Raw genomic sequence first — 12,878 nt, 5'->3', positions numbered from 1 at the left:
TGAGAGAGAGAGATGGAGCGAGAGAGTGAGAGTGAGAAGAGAGAGAGAGTGAGAGAGAGCGTGAGACAGTGAGACAGACAGAGAGAGAATGAGAGAGAGGAGAGAGATGGAGCCAGAGAGAGAGAGAGAGAGAGAGAGAGAGAGAGAGAGAGAGAGAGAGAGAGAGAGAGAGAATGGGGGGGGGGGGGCTAACAGCTTCAGTCTAGTCTGTTGCCAGACACTGTGGTAGGGCAAGAGAGAGAAACATGGCCCTCAGATTACCTTCAATGTTTCTTTGTCCGGATCATTTTGAAAAGACAGTATATTAGTCATGACATTCCCCCACCCCACCCTGTTCCTTAGTTCTTACTATATAACTTTTCACACTTAAACCGATTTGATTTCAATTAATTCTTAAAGTAGGACAAAAGTCTAGTTGAAAGGTACTGATAACAGTTAGGGGAAATAGAAAGGAAATGTAATCCCTTTCAAACAGGGACATTCACAGTGGCAGACCATTGACCTAGTTATTCAAGACTTCTTCTTAGGTATTTACTTCTCGTAAACCGGTGAAGTGAGGAGCATGATGGCCTGTAGAACACAGCCTCCAGTTGATTGAGTGATTTGAATTCTCTGGGTGCTGGGGCCTGTACAAAGATAAATAAGACCCCAGCTGTCCTCAGAGAACTTGCAGCTTAGTTGGACAACATGGCGATGGTGAAAATCACGGATCTATAGCTGGAAAGGACCCCAGAGGCCATCTAGTCCAACCTCTTTATTTTACAGATGAAGAAACTCAAAGGCAGGTAACTGAACTGCTTGGCCCGTGGACAAAAAGGGAAGAAGCCTGAAGGGTAAGGTTTCAGCCCATGCCCTCTGCCTTCAGAAAAGACTGCAGGGCATCCCTTTTGTTTGGTGACATGGATGGAGCTCTGGCGTATGTGCGGAGAGATGCCAGATAAGATAATGTCTCTCTGGGGTATTTGTTGGGGAGCTGCTTCCAGGAGAATCGGGATGATATGAAAGGAAAAGACTGTAGCAATGTGAATATTCCATAATTGGTTCTGATTGTCTAAATATGTATTAAAGGTTTGGCATTGATTGGCTGAAGTTCATTCAAAAAATCCCTTCAACTATGATCTCTGTCGTATTCAGGATGTTGAAGAGAGCAGAAGCTCTCACCTTGGGAGAATAAGCTGTGGGAATTTGAGAATTATAGCCAGTACCAGGGAACAAAGAGAAATCTTCATGGATGACCTTTGGCAATCCAGCCCAGCACAAGGATTCATTCAATAATCAGACCACATCTGGACATGAACCTGATAAGAACGGTGTTAGGTACTATGTGCTATGTAGTTCTGAGCTGTTTTGAGGCTAATCTTCCACTCACCCCACTCCCTAGAAATTGTTTATGCCCCCAAAGCCTGGGTCAGAAAATATTTGTATTTTTTCTTGCAATTTAAAAGTTTTAGATGGCTGCCTGGAGCAAAAGAGAAGTCAAGTGACTTGTTGAAGGTCACCCAGTTAATACTTGTCAGAAACTAGACATGAATTCGCTAAAGGTTTAATATTTGTTTCTATCCCCATACTATTTCCAGAAAGCCTTCCTATGCAAGGGACTTTCATTCAAGCTATAGTATTCCCTCCCCTGTAGGATTATTCTCATTCCACACCTGTCAATGAACTCCTAAATACGCAGCACAAATGATAGCTCTGTTCATTCCAGTCTTCATCATTCTTAGACCAATTAAAAACCACCTAGATGGCTAACACTAGTCCTACAGCTCCTTTGTGGTGACTCAAAATAAGTCCAAGGAATCATGTCCAACTTCTTTGGGTGCACAATTGTTCTCCCCTTTCTGAACTCTCTTTGTAACACCTTGAATTGCCGATTGTTATTTTTTATCAATAAAAATTAATTTGTAGGCTTATTACAAGTTTTATAAGCATTTATTAATAAAGAGACATCTCAGTGGTAGTCTAGTACTTTCCCAGGATTCTATCTATTACTCTTACTCTACCTTCTGTTAGAGAGCTGAGTACCACTGAGAGCCAGTCCAATCCTCCCTTCAACCTCATCTTTTTGTTTATTTGGAGTCTCCATCCGACTCTTAGAGATAAGCCTCATCCATTTTCTCTTCGGGGGAACAGGATATTCTTTTACTGTTTGTGACTCTTGTTTCTCATTTTGGTTCCAACATACTCTCCCCTTTGTTGAGCTCTCCCAAAATATATTTCTAAACTATCTGGCACTTATCCAACAACGGGATAATTAAGAGAACTACTCATTCCCAAGTTTAGCCTTTAATTGGCCTACCTAGTCCTGTTCAGTTGCAAACATGACTAAATCTCAACAGGTAAATAAAGCTGCCCCAGAAATATTAGAATTTCTTGCAACTAGAAAAAAGGTGAAATAATCACTAGCTTCTAAGGAGCCCTAATAAGTTTCCCATCAGTGGAGGGAAGACTCTACCCATTGCCTCAGAGAGATAGAGTTCAGAGGGGTTATTTTGCTTTAAAATCCAAAGATTGTCTTGACGGGCTAGTGTTAAATTTTCATGAGGGGCTCTTATCCAGGGGCTCCTAGACCTTAAAAGTGGGTAGATTTCAGGTTATCTTTGAAATTGGATGAGAAAAATGCATCTTCATTTTACTAACCTCTAAACTGAAATCTCCTATTTCCTTCAAATTATTTCTTTAAAACATTCATCTGAAAAGGAGTCCAAAGGCTCAAAACTGCCAAAGAAATCCAAGATACTAAGAAGGCTAGCATCTCCTGGCTTAGGGATGAGAGCCTAGAGCACCAGCTGCGATCACAAGTCCAGAGTTAATGGGGAGATAGGAAACTACCCCCGTAATAATATTGGAATTCCTGTTATGAAACTGTCACTCAATGTTCTGTGATCTAACTTGATTCCATTTAATTCAATAATCCCTTGTTAAGTGCCCTATGTGCCAAGTATTAGACTCTTCTTATTGGGGAAGATGAAGGCCCTGCCCTCCCCAAGGTGGTGGGAGAAGGGGAGTTGGTTAGAGCTCAGCTCCCCCTTTATTGGGACTCTTCAAGACTGGTGTCCCTCTTTGGGATTCTTCAGTCCCCTCTGAGACTTGACAAGCTCTAAGTCTTCAAGTGTCAAGTTGCTTTTTGGGCATTCCAAAAAAAAAAAAGATGGAAGAGGCTAATCTCTACTTGAGACTGTTAAAGACAAGACTCTAAGAAGACGTGAGAGGAGCAGGCCATCTCTATCAGGTCCCTATTCCCATCTTGCTAGCCTAGGAACTTCCGGGAATTTCTCCGTGGGTGAGATTGAGGACTTCTGCTGAGCTATCTTCTCCCCAGTGGGAGACGTCCTTTGCCATGTTATTTGGTAAATATTCTCCTACTTTACCTTCTCTCAGAGTGGCTCCCCTTGAGGGACCCCCTTAGGCTCTAAGGATTGGCTTTGCAAGGCTGACACACCTGGAAGCTTGCTACAAGCAGGGTGACCAATAGCCACTCCTTCCCCTGCCCTGCTGGAACTCCTGAATACAATCAAGTGGTTCCACTTCATAGGGTTCTCTTCCTGCCCATTCTGTGACCTGACAAATCCATGATGGATTGATATTGTGGACTTACTATACAAGTCGGATCCCTCCATGTCTGCCTTTGTCTATGTTCTGACGCCCATACTGGCCTGGCATGTTTGTGTTCATAACCCACAGGAAGCCATAGAAACCTCTCATTGTGTATGTCATGAAGCCCAAAGAAACCATTGTGTATGTAGCATGTAACCTACGTAAAGCCATCACTACGGATGGCGTATAAAATACCCAGAACCCCCAAACGTGGGCCTGCGTACTAATAAATCTCCGTCCTGCCTTATTCTAAGTGACTTGGGGTTTTCTCTGGCCTGGCTCAATAGAATTCCAGAACACTCTGATTTCTGCTTTACTATGATTTGGATAAATGGGTTCTTTTGACGAGGCGTGCTCATGTGGAACTTGTATTGCGCAGTATAGGAGTCAAGTCTTGGATATAGAACTTGGGGTCACTTTTCCCCTACATGGCAAAGTGATCAGAAGTTAGATGACCCTATTCCTTAAGTGAAGGATATTTAAGGGAGCGGAGAGCGTATGCTTCTGGCCAGAAGCCCAAGAAGGAGCAGGTCAGAAAGGCAGAAAAATGAATGGAATGGGATGCTATCTACTAAACCAAGAAAGACAGAGTCCAGCAGGATGAGGTGATTCCCTGTGTCAAAGGCTGGAAAATGTCCAAGGAAGGCAAAAGGCTTTAGGCACTGAAATGATGATCTTGTCATGCTTTGAACATATGTTACTTGTGCACTGGAATATGGAAAATGCTATGAAAGCAAAAGATTCACACCTTAGCTCTACATACATTTTGCTTTCCTTCAAGAACAAAAATATCCTTTGGAGAAAAGACATTAAGAGATGAAAAGAGGTGTTTCTGCCTTTTCCAGGCCTTCAGTATGTATAGCTGCAGGGAGTCAGTAGTTGTCCGGTCATATCTCCTTTAGGTTGCTTATCTAGAAAATAGCTGCAGGGCTGGCCCACTGGGGTGGGTTGGATTTAGGGGGAATGGGGGGGTGCTTTTCCTATACGATTCTATGAAATGACAAACAGACTATTTGTTTCTGGTACTAATGAAGAGCCACTCGTTTCTTAAGTAGGGATATAGTGTACGAGAGAGAAACTTTAAGAGTGCCACTTTATCTGCGGTGGGGCAGTGAGAAACAAGATGAGCACCTAGCCTGACCTAGGGTGCTAACGCTCCCGGGGGAGATGGCCCGAAAGGTGCCCAAAGGTTGCTCCACATTACTCAGCTTCTGGAAGGGGCTGAGAAAGAGCCCAGTAAATATAAACAGGACTTTGAGCAAGGGAGAAAGTGGAAGCCGGAGATGAAAAGAATACCAATATACAGAGACTTTAGGGACTTGTTCTTCCCGCAGTTTTTCACCCTCGATCTTTCAGAAACGAACAAACCTACCAAGTAAGTTCTGGACTGGTGCAAGGGCTGGATTCGGTTTTCTGCGTTGGCAAAGAAGTTGCGTTTTGCTAACTGCCGGGTAAGCGCTAATACACAACCACAACTGCAAAAACAAACAAACAAACAAACAAACAAAAAACACGTTTTTCAGGGTCTGTTTGGGATGCGGTCCTCGTGGGGTCACCCCGCCTTGGCTTGGGCGGCGCCGCCCCTTAGGGTGTAAGGCTGGCTGTGCTGGGCTGATGAGGCGGAGTGGGCGTGGCGGCAGCGGCGGCGGCCTCCGGCAGCGCCTTCGCAGCAAGGGGCTGCTCGCCCGCTGCGCTAGCTCGTTCTCTCTCTCTCTCTTTCTCTCTTTCTCTCTCTCTCTCTCACTTTCTCGCTGGCCCCGAATCCGAGGCTGCCGAGCCTCAGCCCGAGCGCTTTCGGCTGGGTTTGACTCCTGTCGCTTCCCGTCTCTCCGAACCGGCACCGCCGCTGCCGGGGCCGCTACCAGCCCCGAGCTTTTCCCCGTCCCCCGCGCCCAGGTTCTTCGGCCCCCGGCCCAGGCTCCGGCGGAGGCGGGGGCTGGGGGCGTCCAGGAGTGCACCCGAGCATCCCTGGGGCCCGAAGGGTCAGGTAAGAGTGGGCCGCGGAGCGATACGCCTACGGGCTTGACTGCCCGGGCCGCCGTTCCTAACGGACGGTGGCCACCATGGCCGGGGCCGGGAAGGCGGGAGGAGGGGGCGGGGCGGGACCCGGGGCCGGGCCGCGCCTCGGAGCCAGGGACCCTAATGCCCAGAACAACTTTTGCACGTGGGGCCTCAGCTTCCCGGTTTGGGGCCCCTGGGGAGGGACACCCGGGGAAGGTGAAGGCAAAGCTGAGGCACCGAGGCGGGGGAGCAGGGGCCCAGGGGCCCTCGAAGGCGGGGAGAGCTGGCGGCCCCGCCGAAACCGAACACGGAATCTTCACTCGCTTCCCACCCCCGGTTTGAAGATTTGATGTGGTTTAATCTCCAGACTGGTCACAAGCACCAATGCCACGTTTCCTTCAGATTCTCTATCTTTGCCACAGCTGGGCACGGACGTATCCACTTTTTCTTGTCTGGTCAGTTTCACCATCTCCCTTTCAATCGGCTTTTGTTGGCGACTTTGGCATCAAAACAGATCTTCAGCTAGGCAGAGGTGATAAGAGCCTGAAATTCATTGGAGGAGAGGAACAGGGAAGGAGCAAAGACAAAAAAAAAATGGTACATGGTAGGCTCTAAACTGTGTGAGTTGTTGGTTTGGGGATTTTTTTTTTAATTGAGGGGTCATACTTAATATTTCTAGAGCATACTTTTAAAAGTATTGCCCTGTGAAATCATTAATTAGTTCACATCAAAGGAGCATTGTGTAGGCAGGTTACTATTAAATTACCCCATTTTATAGACCAGGGAGTGTAGGCACCAAAGCTATGCCGCCAGTCATTCTGGAAGCTGTGATTAGAACTTGTCTGACTCCCAGGCCTGTGTTCAACCTAGTATGTATTAGTGCCTCTCAAGTAGCACAGAACATTAAAGTTGTGATTAATTTCTCTTATTTCTACTGTATTTATCACCTATTTCCTTTACATTGCCTGTGTATTTCATCCTTTTTTGAGCCCAGTAGAAGTTATCCAAGTTCTTAATGGAGAAAGAGAAGGGCCTTCAGAATTTTGCATCTCTGAAGTGGACAAATATTCTGAGATGGCACAGTGGCTTACGAAGTTGGAGTCACCTCAGTTGTACTTTCACCAGAAAGAAGAGCTATGAGTGCTTGATTAATCTTTTGAATATTTTCTGTTGAAATTGATCACTTTCTCACTTTATCTTTGAAAAGTCAAGACATTTCACCCTTTCCTCTTTCAACAAAATCTTCCTCTTACTATGTAAATAGAATGTTGGATAGCATAGCCAGGATATAATCTCCCCAAGGCAAAGCTTAAAACTTGAGTTTCATATTGGTGTTCCTGTTCATTTGCTTTTAAACAATAAAATAAAGGAAACTCCTATATAAGATGCTGATTGAAATATCTGAGAGAAGAGTAGAACTTCCTGAATAAGTGCCATTGCTTATGTAAAGAAGCAAGAACCCTAGGGGAAAAAATTAAAACAAATTTCTTTGATAAAGGTCTAATTTCTTAAATTATAGAGAACTAAGTCAAATATATAAAAAACAAATCATTCCCCCGTTGACAAATGGTCAAAGGATGTGAACAAGCATTTTCAGATGAAGAAATCAAAGCCATCATTAATCATATAAAAATGTTCTATATCACTCTTGATTAAAGGAATACAAATTAAAACAATGCTGAGGCACTGAGGCACCACTTCATATTTATCAGATAGATCAATATGGTAGTAAAAGAAAGTCATAAATGTTGGAGTGAATGTGGCAAAATTGGGGCACTAATGCATTGTTGGTGGAGTTGTGAACTGATCCAACCATTCTGGAGGGCAATTTTGAACTATGCTCAAAGGGGCTATAAAACTGTGCAGACCCTTTATTCTGGTAATACCACTACTGGTGGTAGTATGTCACAAAGAGATTATAAAAAAGAGGAAAGGACCCACGTGTACAAAAATATTTATAGCTGCTCTTTTTGTAGAGATAAAGAATTGGAAATTGAAGGGGAGTACATCAGTTGGGGAATGGCTGAACAAATATGTTGATGCAATACTATTGTGCTACAAGAAATGATACGATGATTACAGATAAATCTGGAAAGATCTGCAGGAACAAAATAGGCAGAACCGGGAGAACATTGTACACAATAACAGCAATTTTGTACGATGGTCATCTGTGAAAACTTGGCTACTCTCAGACTCTCAGCAGTGCAACAATCTGGGACAATCATGAAAGACATGATGAAGAAGGCTGTTTACCTCCAGAAAAAGGAGTATTCCTTCGAGTTGTCTTTCATATCATGTATTTATGGATTTATTTTGGGGTTTTGTTTATGTATGAATTTGCTTTTACAATGAGCAATATGGAAGTGTTACATGACAATAAAAATAAAATAAAAAAAAAGAAACAGGAGCCTTATATTAGAAGTATCTTTGAATTTGTAGCAATTTAAATAGTGCTCCTTAATACTTTAAATATACAATAATTTTAATTGACTTCCATAAATAATAATAATACCTTGTACCCTTATAATGCCACTTTTCAAGGAGTATAAAGCTTGAATACTTAATCTATAAAACACATCATGGAATATTAAATGAGGAGTGGCAGGATATCAGAACCCTGCAACTCTCATTAGATAATATAGAAAATGTGTTTATCCTCTTTGTACTACTTTTTAGACCATTTTAAAAATGAGGATAACATTTACCTCTTCCCCCACCTTTTTTTAAAAAAATTAAATGAATTATCTTGAAAAAACTTTTGATTTACAAAAAGAAAGGTACTCTGTAACTCAAGTCTATGAGGTGTGATTATAACTAACAATATGTATTTTTAAGACAAATTTTGAAATTTACTTCAAAGCCAGTTAATGTGAAATGCATGAAAAAGTTTTGTGACCTTATAGTTATATTTTATCTTAACAAGAATGGTAAAAGCCAGGTTGTGTACCCACTGATTCACCAGACTTGTTTCTAGGAGACTTGATTCTTAATAAAAATCAAATCCACTCTCACAGCTTTGCTATTATTGAGCATTCAAAAGCATATCCTGTGTGGTCTTTGAAGGCCATTTTAAAAGAGGCATTCCAAAGATGTTTGAGGCAATGACAACCTGTTTAAATAGGCATGGGGTGATGGATTTGAAGAGAAGCTCTAACTTATGGTCTTTTTTTTTTAAAGCTAATTACATTCCTGTATACATTCCTCCAAGTGATATTAATGCCTCAGTCTTAACAGCATTTATTGATTAAATACCTACAGTGTTCAGACCATTGAGTTAGGCATTAGGAGAATTCAAAGATTGAAATAAGTCCTTGCCTTCATAGAGTATATATTCTATTTGGGAGATGATGACAGCCATACTCAAATAACATACAAAATTGAATGTAAGTTTGCAATGGAGAGACAAATAAGGTGATAGATGAGGCTCAAGAAAGGATAGATGACTTTCACAGTGTCTCAGAGTTGCTGAAGAAACCAATAACTCGTATATATTTCTGCCTTCCTTGATGTTTCCTCCAATGAATCTACAAACTTTTTTTGTTTTTGTTATATTTTTTATAACACATGATTTTTATTACTCAATTTCTCTTATCCATATCCATTCTGACATTTACATCACATGACCTGTAAAAGTTGCTTTGAAAATGCAAAATGAGGACTGCGTTATTTGTAATGGTAAGGCATATATCGAATTAGAGACTTGACTTGTGATTTCATTGATGTGGAGAGTCCTAGGATGAAGAAACTTCCTTACCAGTTCAAATTGGTACCTCCTCTGCGATTTATAGCCCTAGAGTGTTTCCCAGACCACCGAGAGGTTCGGTTAACTTGCCCATAGTCGTATAACCATTATGTGTCAGATGAGAGATTTGCAATCCAGGACTTCCTTGTTCTGAAGCCAGTTCTGTATTGTATCTCAATATGTATTTATATATGTATATCCCTAAATTCATTACATAATGCTTTCTTATGGTTCTATGTTAGGTACACATAAGTAATCTCCAAATTTCCTTGCTATGCTGAACTGCATTCCAGTCCTATGCTGTCATTTTACTCATAGCATTCATTTAAGTTAATCATATGAATGAGCCTTATATATGAGTCTAAGCATACTGTTAAGCAAGAAGCAATGTCTTGCTTAAGGCATGGTACCCAGAAGCGAACAGCAAGTGTAAAGTACAATGGGATCCCCTCTCTGTTCCTGGAAGCTAGATCTCTTCTAATTCTGACCAAGACAGAATTCGTTTGTTGGCTACCACTTCACTGCTCACTCATGCTAGACTTGCAGTTCCCTAAAGCCCCTAGATCCTTTTCAGAACAGCTGCTATCTATTTATACCTACCGCATTTAATTTTGCAGAGTTGATTTTTTTTGGAATCAAGTGCAAGATCCCTATCATTATTAAATTTCATCTTTGTAGATTCAGTTTGATGCTTGTAAGATGTTTTTAGATGCTAACTTTCTCATCCAGGTAGCCAACCCCCCACCTCCCCCCAAGCTTCATGTCATCTGCAAATCTGACTGTGTGTATACCATCTATGCCTTAGCCCAAGTTGTTGATAAAAATGTGGAAGAGCACAGGTTCAAGTACAGATCCTGGTTGTACTTCCCTGAGGACTGTTGTGTTGACACCAGACATTTGACAATTACTCTTGTCTGTCCATGAAATCAGATCTGAATCCATCTGATTATGCTATTCTCTGACCCGTACCTCTCAGTCTTTTCCATATGAATACTATGAGCTAGTTTAGGGAAACCTTTGCTAAAATATAGGTAGCTATGTCCACAATATTCTCATCTACTATTGATTTAGCAAGTTTTTCCAAAAGGAAAGTGAAGTTTCTCTTTTTTCTTTTAATGCTCCATTTAAATATTCCTCTCTCTTTTTATATTTTTATTTTCCCATTTAAGTGTAATGGTAATTTTCAACATATATTTTCTAAACTTATATGATCCAGATTGTCTCCCCGCTCCTTTCCTTCTTCCCTCCCAGAGATGGTAAGCAATTTGATTTGGTTTATGCATGTATTATCATGCAAACTATGCTTCTATATTGGTCATTGTAAGAGAATACTCATATAAAACCAAAATCCCAAAGTAAAAATACAAATAAATTAATGTGAAAAATAGTATGCTTTGATCCCCATTCCCATTCCAACAGCTCTTTCTCTGGGGATGGTGGAATGACATGCTCTCATTTTAAAATAATTTCTTCTCTTTCTAGATATTGATCAAATAATATCTTTAGTGATTCTTGCAAGAATTTTCTCAGGAGTCAGAGTCAAACTCACAGGCCTATCTAGCTTGCAGTCTCAGTTAGCTTTTCTTTTTTTTAAACCAGGATATTTGTCCTTCTCCAGTCTAGTGGGACCTCTCTCAGTTGTACTTGATCTTTCAAATATCAGTGTCAATGAGTCTGTGGTAACATTTGCCAGTTCTTTTGGGTGAGGTCTCTGAATTTATCAAATGTACCCACCTTGTCTTATTCTCTTCTTGCTTACCTTGTTTATAAACACCGTTGGTCATTTTTACGTTTATTATCAGTGTAACAACATAAAAATTGAATCGCTTTCTTTTCTCTGTTGCCAGTTATCATTGTTTTACCCACCCCCAAGTAAAATAAATCCCCTAACCCTCTTCAAATCTCCCTTTCCTCTCAGCTTAAAAAACAAAATAAAACCCTCTTGATTGTCCTTTAAACTTCTTAGCTAGCCTCAATTCATTCAGAGCTTGACATTTCCTAAAACTTCTTTTTATTTATTTATTTGTCTGTCTGTCTGTCTACTTATATTCCTTGTTACAAATATGTATAGTCAAGCAGAACACATTTCTGCATTGGGCATGATGAAATGGAAAACATACACACACATATGAATCTGCATTCTCAAGTCTTTCACCTCTCAATCATAAGGTGGGTGGCATGTTTCTTTATTATTCCTCAGAAATTATTTCAGTCTCTCAGATAGAGGTCTCATATAGAAATATATTGAGAACTGTGTTAAATTTAATAGAATAAGAATGATAAATGGGCAAAATATATGAACAGATGAAGAAATCTAAATCATATATAGGTACATGAAAAAATGTTCTAAATCAGAACTGATTAGAGAAATGTAAGCAATTCTGAGATATCATCTCACACACATCAGATTGACTAACATGACAAAAGGGCAAAATGATAGATATTGGAGGGGATGTGGAAAAGTGGGGACACTAATACACTGTTGTTGGAACGATGAACTGATCTAGCCCTTTTGGAGAGCAATTTGGAATTACACTCAGAGAGCTTATAACTGTTATATCAGGGTTGCTGGATCTGTTTTCCAAGGAGATCAGGGGAAAAGGAAAAGAACCTCTATGTTTCAAGATATTTATAGCAGCTCTTTTTGTGAGCAAGAACCGGAAATCAAAAGGATGTCTATCAATTGAAAAATGACTAAACAAATTGTGGTACATGATTGTGATAGAACACTACTGTGCCATATAAGAAACAATGAGGGTGTTATTTTTTTAAAACTTGGAAAGAACTAAAGATAATGAATAGTAAAAATAGTAGAACCAAGAGAGCATTATGTACAGCTATAGATTTAATTTTTAAAGAATAACTTGTGAATGTTCAACTCTAGAGAATGAACTGAGAAGTGGAAATATGAAAGATCTATATACATTTTGCTAGATGATGCCTCTTATGGTGTGAAGGACTGAATTTTTAAAAAATCAGTATGAAATGCAAGTTCGTTTTTTAAAATTACAATCCTCATTTGTTCTGTTGTATATATGGAAATTTCCCTTTCGATATTTTAAGTTCAAAATAAAATGCATTAAAAATTATGGTTGATTACATTGATCAAAATTTTTGACATTCAAAGTTATTTATTCTTGTCTATTTTCACTCCACTGTACATCAATTCATATAGATCTTCCCAGGTTGCTTTGAAGTTACTCCTTCAGCTTTTCTAATAGCACAATAGAGTATTATCACATATATGTATATATATTGACTTTTTCAGCCATTCCTTAGGTCATAGATATCACTTCTCCCTTATTCCCATCTTTTGTCACCTCAAGAAGAGATATGAATATTTTAATACACATTTAGAGTTTATTTTGCTGAAGACTAATCCCTCCATTAATATATCCCACCTCTGATTCCAATTCCTCCCTTTTTTTTCCTTTCTTTTTCTTTGTTGAGTGAAATAAATTTCTGAACTCAACTCTGTGTGTGTATGTTCTGCCCTCTTTTGACCAGTTTGGATAATAGTTGCCATTGTAAGCTACTACCC

The 12,878-nt window shown here is 40.3% G+C and overlaps 1 protein-coding gene across 7 annotated transcripts in view; it reads left to right on the top strand.

Moving 5' to 3' along the window:
- The first annotated feature begins 5,443 nt into the window (after window positions 1–5,443).
- Window positions 5,444–12,878, top strand: part of RNF180 (ring finger protein 180) — a 241,463-nt gene continuing 234,028 nt past the window's right edge. For 5 of the 7 annotated variants that reach the window (XR_008917944.1, XM_016431313.2, XM_016431310.2 and 2 more), the window contains exon 1: window positions 5,444–5,581. The gene's annotated coding sequence lies outside the window, so the exon portion shown is untranslated. Of the gene's footprint in view, window positions 5,582–11,408; window positions 11,507–12,878 lie in introns of all 7 variants that reach the window. The other 2 variants (XM_056824868.1, XM_007486381.3) reach the window with 2 other exon arrangements.

Source organism: Monodelphis domestica, chromosome 3 (genome assembly GCF_027887165.1).
Source record: "Monodelphis domestica isolate mMonDom1 chromosome 3, mMonDom1.pri, whole genome shotgun sequence".
Taxonomy (NCBI): Eukaryota; Metazoa; Chordata; class Mammalia; order Didelphimorphia; family Didelphidae; genus Monodelphis; species Monodelphis domestica.
The sequence above is the reverse complement of the archived record's forward strand: the minus strand, read 5'-3'. Positions and strand labels throughout refer to the sequence as shown.